Below are 10,679 nucleotides of genomic sequence, written 5' to 3' on the forward strand. Positions count from 1 at the left end.
ATGGGAAAAGAATATTTGCTTTCTACATATCTGATAAAGGGCTGATAACAAGAATCTATATAGAACTTAAGATTTTTAAGAAAAAATCAAACAACCCCACCAAAAAATGGGCAAAGGACATGAACAGAAACTTTTCAAAAGAAGACAGAATACTGGCAAACATATAAAAAATGCTCAACATCTCTAATCATTAGGGAAATGCAAATCAAAACCATAATGAGATACCACCTAACTCCAGTGAGAATGGCTTTTATCAAAAAGTCCCAAAACAACAAATGCTGGTGTGGATGTGGAGAGATAGGTACACTCTTACACTGCTGGTGGGACTTCAGATTAATACAACCCCTGTGGAAAATAATTTGGAGATGCCTCAAAGAGCTAAAAATAGAAATACCATTTGATCCAGCAATCCCACCACTAGGCATCTAACCAAAGGAACAAAAGACATTCTATAATAAAGATATCTTCACTCTAATGTTTATAGCAGCACAATTCACTATTGCAAGGATATGGAAACAACCCAAGTGTCCTTCAATCCATGAGTGGATTGATAAAATGTGGCATATGTATACCATGGAATACTACTCAATTACAATAAACAATGGTGATCTAGCACCTCTTATATTATCCTGGATAGAATTTGAGTGCATCCTTCGAAGTGAGGTATCACAAGAATGGAAAAGTAAGCACCACATGTTCTTGCCATCAAATTAGTACTAATTGATCAACATTAGTATGCTCACATGGTAGTAATATTCACTGAGTGTCGGTCAGGTGGGGGTGTGGGAGTGGGTAAACTCACAACTAGTGGATGCAATGTGCACTGTGTAGGGGAAGGGCACACCTCTGGCCCTGGCTTGGGCAAGGCAAAGTCATTACTTGTAACCAAAATGTTTGTGTCCCCATAATATCCTGAAATAAAAAAATAAAATGAAGTCATATCTTCATTCCCTGTTATTGGAATTGCTGTGAGAATTCTGTTTTATACTTACCCCTTTAAGCAGACTTTGACATGCAGAATATTATTATAACAGATAATATCTTTGCTATTAATTAAAGTTTTCTTCCTTCATGTTTCTTTGCTGCTCCTACTTCCCCCCAACATTCAGGCATCAATGACAGTTTTCTGTTTACACTACCTCAGAGGGTAGCCAAGAACAGACAGTCAGTTCTTGGCCTATATAATTCTTCCCTCCAGTTATGCCTGTCACTTACTAAGAAAAATGATTTCCCTGGATACACAGCCTATTACAGAAGGAGAAATGTATTGTTTCAGGAGAAAGTACTAGGATGCAGAATCTGAATGAATCATCACTACTGTGGGTTAAGGAATCCCAGTGACCATGTCTTCTGGGTTTCTCATATGCTATTGATTTAGTCAAAGTTTGCAGCAAACGTGTGCCCTGCTGTAGAGCGTATAAGATAACTATGATTAAATTTCATCCCTGCATCTCATGATTTACATATTATAAAATGTTTATGATCAGTATTTTCTACTTTTTTCAGTCCATGAAATATTTACATACATAATTTGCATGAAATAAATACATACATATTTACATGGATAACTGTTGTAATGCATTATTTTGGGACAATAAAAAGGTAATACTAAGAACTAATACATTCATTTCCATATTTTCCTCTCATTATACTACATTATACTATATGTAGTAAAGAGCATCACAAAGTAACATGATAAATTATCTTATGACATAATAAGGAAATAATGCACAGTTGGAGTCAATTAATTTGAATTTAAAATGTTTTCACCAAATACTACCAAGGTGACCTTGGTAAGTCAGTTTACCTCTCTGTGATACAGTACATTCATTAATAATAATAATAATAAATGGGTGACTTTTACTGAGTACTTCATGCCAGGCACCATTCTAAGCAACTTCATGTATTAACCCATTTGATTCCCATAAAAAAACTTTAAATAACTATTAATCTCACAGATGAAGAATCTGAGGCAAGGAGAGATTACTAACTTGGATAAGGTCACATAGCTAGACATGGAAGATCAAGGATTTGGGCTCAGGAAGGATGATACCAGAGTCTGCATGTTCATTACATCATATCTCTCAGAGTTCAAAATTAATTACATTTTTTAAAAAAAGTTTTTGTAAGGTATAAATGAGACAGCATATATGAAACACCAAAGCAAAAGAATTGTCATACTAAAACATCAATATTTATTGTCTCAATAATTTGTAGTTGTATGATCTACAAAATGGTCCCTATTTATTAGTCAATAGTCTATTAGTGTCACATTCATTTTTTTGAAAAATCAGAGAAGAGTGGTTCTAATACCTAAGTTAATGGCAGCCCTTTGTAGTTTTTCTATCCACTATGTAATCTGCTACTAATCATAACTCTGAATTTTTTTTAAAAAGATAGTGTTCCTATGCAATAGTTCATGTCACTAAACTAAGAGAGATTGAATAATTTGCCTCCATCCTGGGGCAAGGAAATGGAAGAGCCAGGACTTTTCCCCCAGTTCTGACCTAAAAAGCCCAATTCAGTAAAACCTCAACAGATGGCACTGAGTCACTATCCCCAAGGCAACATGCAACTTCTGAAAGTTATAAAAGGTACTATCATACCACATTGCAAAATACTAAATAATAGGCTCTAAGTTGTATTTCACTGGAAATTATGATGCATCATGAACTTCTGACTCAATTAGTAACAGTTCATAAAATCTTCACTGCCATAAGAGTTATGCTTTTTTTAATCATCTTGTTCGATTAAGGAACAAAACATGATTGAAATTGAGGTCACTGTAAACGACATTTCTATAACCACAATTATTGTATTCTTTGTAAGTTATTTTCTACAGATGAAAGAGAGTAAATTTAGAACAAAAACTTAGTTTGATAGTTTATTAATTTAATTTTTAAAAAATCTGTTGCCATGGAAATGAAATTAAACCTATCTTCAGGTAAAAATTTTCACTAGAAAAAAAGATACAATTGGGAAACATTAAAGCAGTTTTGCATTTCTGTAATTGACTAATGTAGCTGAATTTGAATAAAACCATGATAATAAATATGTTAAATGTGATCAAAGAGGTACAAACTTTCAGCTGTAAGATGAACAAGTTTTGGGGATTTAGTGTACAGCATCAGTAGCAACGTTTGTGTTAATCAATTTGATTTTTATAGCTATTACAGAATGTTTAGGTATATCAAATCATCATATTGTACACCTTGAATATATATTAATACAATCTTTATTTGTCAATTAAACATTTCAAAACTAAAAATAAAAGCAACTGAGGCCCAAAGAAGGCAAGTGACATGCTCAAGTTCACTCAGCCAGTTAGTGGCAGAGCTGAAGTTTGAACCCAAGAAATATTAACCATTTTTGAATAGGACATAATACAGGAAACCAGCAATTGAAGGCATTTTTAAAAATATACTTGAAGAGAGTAAAAAGTAGGATTGGAATTGTGGAAAGGTGAAGGGAGACAGCATTACATAGTGGTTAGACATCTGGCCACTAGAATGAAACCATCTGAATTTAAATCTAACCTTCATCAATTATTTATGGTATGATTTATAACACAAAAATTCTAAGTCGTTGACCCTTCACCTATAAAGTGGTGGTGATTATAAAAGTGCTTTTGAGCTACTGTGAGAACTTAGTGAGTTAATGCCACAATTTTCATAGAAAAATATATGAAATATAAGAAACAGTGTTAATTATTATCAGGATGAAATTTATTTCACTTTAAGAGTAGTCAACTTCTATATTTTGAAGAAAGGATGGGATCATCGAGGGAAAGTGCCTAGATAAAGAAGATATTAATAATCTAAGAGAAATGTTTGAATCATTCCAATATTTAAGGAATTGATGCTGAAAATCAAGTCCCATGAATAGACTATTAATAAGGAATGTTCAGAGAATTAAAGAGAAATATTAAGAAAGACAATGTTGTGAAAGCTAGCTCTTTCAATAGCCATTGAATTCCAGAGAGATGGTAAGGCAAGTCCTTACTAATTTATCTTCCTATAAAATTTCTTTGAAGATAAAGTGTTTCCAGCTTTATTGGGGTATAGGCTACATAAAATAAAATTCAGCCATTTTTATGTGTGCAATCTGATGTGTTTGGCAATTGTATAATCACGTAACTGCTATTAGAAGATAACTTTTAAAATGGTAAATTCATGACTCTCATACAGATATAAAATGAACATTTCTCAAAGATTTTGTTTACCTCAGTAATTAGTGAGAGAAGCACAAAGATATTGTGTCAATTCAAAGGAGAATACAAAGACCAGACACATATATGAGCCCATCAGTAATGCTGAAATGAATGTGCTAATAAATGCAAAAATGATAAAACTATAAATATCTACAGGGCAATAATCAATTGTTTTTTGCCAGACAGATGTTCATTTCTATAGACAAGAATTATTCATCTTATTATTAGTTATCTACAACTTACAGAGTTAAAATATAGCTCAAAGAAAATGGAAGGCACAAACCCCACATAATCAAAAAACTCAGCATAATGCCCTCTAAACAATGTATAGCTTTCCACTGAAAACACTCAGAAATCTTTTGATCCATTTAAAATCTTTCACATTTTTCCTACACCACCATCACAATCATAATGTAGAATATTTCCATTCTCCATAAGATTTTGCATCCCTTTTCTGTGATCCATGAAAGATAGGAAGTAATGAGATAGACTCCAGATTACAGCCTTGAGAGAGTTTCCGGAATGCGTGCAGGAAGGGAAAACCCAAGTTAAACTTGGCATTCACCCAGAGTTAAACAGAACTGGAAGTGTGAGGAAGCAAATCAAATCTACCAATATATAAAAAAAGAAAAATGCACCATGATGAAGTTGAGTTTAACATAGTGATATAAGATTGGTTTACTATTAAAAAATCAGTCAATGTATTTCATCACATTAAGAGTCTAAATTAGAAAAACTATGTGATCATCTAAATTGAGGCAGAAAGGCATTTGAAAAACTCAACACTCATTACTGATTAAAAACATACAAACAAACATAATGTTAACTACCAAAAAAAAAAATAACATCCTCAAACTGAAAAGTACATCACACTTAAAACTTAAAACAATTGCACGTCACCCACCATAGCCTGTACCCATGCACACCATTAGTGGTCCTGAGAATAGACTCACCCCACCCAGAACTATCCCTCTAGTGCCCACACATGTTTTCCAGGGGCCTCAAGATTGACTTTCCCCCCTGCTGCTATTAGTGCCCAAGTATGACTGTCAGGAGCCTGAGGAGAGGCCCATTGAGCCTACTGTGACCACTGACGCTGGCATTAATCCACATTTGCCCTCTGGGTGCCTAGGAACTGGCCTGCCCAGCCTGCTACTACCACCACTGGTGCCAACAGTGCTGTCTGAGGGGTCTGAAAGTGGACTCACCACTACTGCCATTGCCAATGTTATGCACAACACCCAGTGGTCCAAGGACCAGCCCACCTACCTAGCCCACCACTACCACTGCTGGCAACTAAGCAAACCACTTGGAGATCCAAGGATTTGCTTGCCTGGACTTGCTATCACTGGTCCCTATGTAAACTACCTAGCAGCTCAAAGTCTGGCATGCAACTGTCAGTACTGGTGCTCAAAGAGTAGCCCACCTGGAGCCCTCATTACCAGAAAAGCCTCAACATAGTTTCTACTACTATAAACCATATGGAGACTAGATTACTGTGCCCACCCGGAATCAAAGCCAAAGCACTCTACCTAACAAACACTATAGATACATCTATAGAAAAATGTCTTTCTCTACAAAAGCCAATCCAAAAAATTAGAAGAAGTAATTATTATTACAGCAGATGCACAGATATCAATTTAAGGATATAAGAAACATGAAATAAAACGGAAACATATGTCCTTCAAAATAGCTAGACGAGAAGATTTGAAATGTTCCCAACATAAAGAAATGATAAATATTTTAGATGATGGATATCTTAAGTACCCTGATTTGATCATTACACATGCATGTATCAAATTATCACATGTATCCCCAAATATGTAGAATTATTATGTATTAATATAAATACAAAAGTTTAAAGGAAATAAAAACTTACATCATCAGACTTATTGGTGAAAAACTGAATGCTTTCTCCCTAAGGTTATGAACAATTTAAGAATGTGTGCATGCTTCAATACCATTCAACAATTTGTAAGAGGTTCTAGCCAGTGCAATATGTTAAGAAAAAAAAAAAGACATCCACTTTGCAAAAAGGTAAAACTTTTTTTTTGTAATTCATAGGTGACATTATCTATGTTGGATAAGAGAATGAAATAAGAGAAAGAAAACATATGTCCACACAAAGACTTGTATACTACTGTCAGTAGGTGCTTTATTCATAATAGCTCAAAACTGCAAAAATCTAAATGTCCATCACAAAGTGAGTGAATATGACCAAGCAACACTATTGTGGGTGTTTCACACCACAGAGCCACTATTTCAACCCCAAACATCTCATGGCCATGCTATTAAGGCAGTAAGAAATAAACCTTTTTTTTTAAGTGCATGGGTAAAAATGGCATATCTGTAAAATGCCATACTCTTCAGTTATAAAATGTAATGAACTGTGGGTACATACTATAAAATGGATAAATCTCAAAACAGCATGCTTAGAGAAAGAAGCCAAACAAACAATAAATACATACTGTATGATTCCATGTATGTAAAATTCTAGACAGTGCAAACAAATGTATGGCAACAGAAAGCAGCTGAGCAGTTCCCTGGGTGAAAGGGTTAGGATATGGAGGGGCAGAAGTGAGAAAGTACAAAGCGGCACTAGAAAACGCTTTGAGCATGACGAGTATGTTCATTATCTTCATTATGGTCATGGTTTCGCAGGTATATACATATGTGAAAAGTTGTCAAACTATATACTTTAAACACATGTGGGTTTTTGAATGTCAACTGAACTTCAATAGTGTTAACACGCATAAACATGTGCAACCACACCATGCACCAAATTGTAGACTTACCCTCATCCCTCGAAAAGAGAATTTGTCCTCGGTCAGCAGTGAGATCTGATAAAAAGTACCAAAATGTGACCACTCAATTAATTACTGGCCAGGTGAAGAAAAAAGAAACCCATTGGAATCCATTTTATCTATAGAAATAAGTTTCAATTTCTTTTTCATAACGTCTTCATTGTTACTGAACAATTCACTAATTTAAAGTATACATTTCAATGTTTTTTGTGTATTTACAGAGTTGTACAATTATCACCACAGTTGATTTTAGAAAATGTTCATCACCTCCAAAAGTAACCTCATTCCCATTAGAAATCACTCCCGGTTTCCCCCCAGCTACTTCACACTCTTAGGGAACCAATAATCTACTTTCTGTCTCTATAGATTTTCCTATTCTGGACACTTCATGCAAATGAAATCATATAATACGTGGTATTTTGTGACTATTTCTTTCACTCATCATAATGTTTTCAAGGCTCACTCGTGTCACTATTCCATTCCTTATTCTTATTGAATAGTATTTCTTTGTATGGATATATCCCATTTTCTTTATCCATTCATCAGTTGATGAACATTTGTGTTATTTCCACTTTCTTTCTTTATGTCTATGAACATTCATGTAAAACTTTTGTGTGGACATGTTTTCCTTTCTCTTCATATATAAGTAGGAGTGAAATTGCTGAGTTGTAGGATAACTCTATTAGACCTGCTAGACTGTTTCCCAAAGCAGCTTTTTTCACCATTACACATTCCTACCAGTACATATAAGGGCTCTAATTTCTTTTTTTTTTTTTTCCAATTTCTTTCTTTTCTTTTTTTTAAATTTCAGAATATTATGGAGGTACAAACATTTTGGTCTAATTTCTCTTTCCTTTGTTCTCTTTGGTAACCTAACTAGCCTAAGGTGCAGCTTGTTGCTCTCATGGAGCTACCAACCTCCTCTCAATTACCTCCAAAATCGTTTGTAGGGCACTTTGAGGCTTGAATTTCCCCACACTTTGTTTCAAATAAAGCCAATTCCATTAGGGAGACATTTGTAGCTCTCTGTTCTTATGCACTGCCTCTCTTAGGTACTGATGCAGAGATGGGAGCAGAGATGGCAGCCTGCTTCTCTCAGAGGACCACCCTTGCTTTATTAGCAAGACACTGTGCAGGGGTGATAGCTTTTGTTCTTCTAGGCTTGTATGCATGAAACCTCTGCCTACAAGTGAGCTGTGGTGAGGATGTTTGGGCTCCCAGTGTTCTTGGTCTGCTTTGCAGCAGCACCTGGGGTAAAGCTTCTCTTCTAGGAGTAGGGACTGGGTGAAGGAAGGAAGGAAGCTCTTGAAGTCTTGGCCTCACTCACCTGGAATTTGGCTTCTTCAGCACAGAGCTGGGGGTAGTGATAAATATTAGTAGCCTGCCCGCCATGGAGAGATACCATAGTCCTTGACTAGGAGCTGGGAGCAGAGAGGGCCCCTGTCTTCTTGGCTACACCTGCCCAGAGTGAAGCCTCCATCACAGTGGGGTAGAATGGGACACAGAGGAAGAGGCCTGTGACTCAAATGCCACAGACTCTCACTGTTCTTAAAAAGATTTAGATTTTCTTGAGTAAGCATTTCTCCCTTTGCCTCATGCATTTAAGACAATTTCCAGAGACATCATATTCTTTGTGTTTTTTAAAAATAATTTTCACCAGTTACGGCTGCTTCTCTGAAAATGATCCTTGGAGCTCCTCACATTATCATTCTTGTAAAACTCACCTTCAGTTTTATTATAAGGTAGGAATTACATCTGTAGGTATGATATAAAAAATTGTGTATTCTGTGATCTGAGAGGCCAAAATAAATGTCCCTTTATCAATTAAGACAGACTCTATGGTTAAGGAAACAAGGCCAAGGGTTCAGGGCATGGCTGGCAGGGCAACTTTCTAAACTCCTAAGTCTACAAGAAAAACCACACCCTTGCTAAACTCCCTAAAAATAGGAACTATCAGACAAATTGTCAGACCCTTCCTAACTCTGATTTACAGCTCAGACCACTACAACTCTGACTGGACAGTTTCAGCCAACTTACAGAGACTGTGCACAAACTGTCTTTGTGTCTTATCGTTTATCTTTGACATAAAGAGCCAAATTCCACCTCATTTTAATGTTAAAATTCTGCCCCACAGTGAACATGGATATATGTTACATATACGTTTACCCATTGAGCATGCACTTGACCCTCGTAAATATGTACAGCTTTTTCCCCAAACTTGCTGACTATGTATGACTGTATTGTGTAGTACAGACTCCGTGAGGCATAAAACCCAACCTGTCCTTTTCCTCTTTGAAGAGAGAGCACCCTCAGTCCACAGGAAACTCTCTCTCTCTTCACGGTTTCCAAACTGGTATTGCCAATAAAGCTCTCCTTTCTACTAGTTAGCCATCCTACTATTTTAGATCATAATTCTTACTGAATTATCATGTTTTTCCTCTTTAAGCTCAAAATTAAATTTAAGAAATATTTTCTTTTTTATAATCATGTGATGTTAAACTAACAAAAACTTCAGTTTTTACCTGACTATAACTCTAAAAAATATTTTGTACTCTCATTGTAAAGAGAACTCTCACTCATTTCTAACCCACATATAATTGTCACTTTATAGGGAGACAGGAAGTTCAAATCACAAAGTTAATTTATTCAAGTGAAATAAACTTTGTCTCTTATCACTGAAAGATGAGCTACAGAAAAGCTGTGCCAAATTTCCTCCTATCCCAAACTGCTGTCAACACCGTTTTGTAGTCTTTTTGTTCCTTCCAGTTACAACACCCAAATTAGCAGCAATTTAACACTAATAGCTTACTAATTAATGCATATTCCACGGGGCATCTGGTCTATTCAGATCAAACTCAACTCTAAAAAAACATAGTGGGCCCATTTGCCAAGCTCTCTTATTCTATGGAATTCTTGCCATCAAACAATAACACCAGGCAAAGCTAGTCTACTTAGGCAATTCCTTTTTTCTGTTTCCTTTGATTAGCACTGAAACTACACCCCAAGGTTAATCATAGCTAAAATTTAGAATCAAGTTAAATTTGTCCTTGAAGCTCTCTCAATTAACCTCACTGCATTTCTTTCTCAACTTTTGACACTCCTTTCTCTAAAGATAATACCATCGAATAGGCTTATCATCACTGGAAGTGTTCTCACATTCCAAAATGACACCCACACAACTAACTTTCATCTCTAGGGTACCCCAGTTTCAACTGGCTAATGCTAAAACACCAAGCCATAAGTGGACAACAACAGTTCAAAGCTTTTCTCTTCCTGGGGCTAATTTTGTAAGTAGACATATTATTATGTGCAAAACACTGATGCTGGTAATTCAAAGACAAATGAAGCAAAACTCTGATTTCAGTGAACTTATGATCTTATGTGAGATACAAATTTGTTAACAATAATAATATCTAGCATTTATTAAGCCTCCACTGTGTATCAGGCAATGTGCTAAGCTTTTATGTACATTATCTTTTTAAAACCTCATAGCAACCCATTAGGATGGGCATCATTTTTATTTCCATTTCATAGAAGAGAAAACTGATTCTCAAAGAGCAATGTCACATGTCTAACAAGAGGCCAAGCCAGAATCTGAACCCAGATGTTTCCAAAGCCAGAGTTCTTAACCCCTGTGCTATAACACTTGTAACATAATAAAAACT

This window comes from Eulemur rufifrons, chromosome 3 (assembly GCF_041146395.1).
Source record: "Eulemur rufifrons isolate Redbay chromosome 3, OSU_ERuf_1, whole genome shotgun sequence".
NCBI classification, from domain to species: domain Eukaryota; kingdom Metazoa; phylum Chordata; class Mammalia; order Primates; family Lemuridae; genus Eulemur; species Eulemur rufifrons.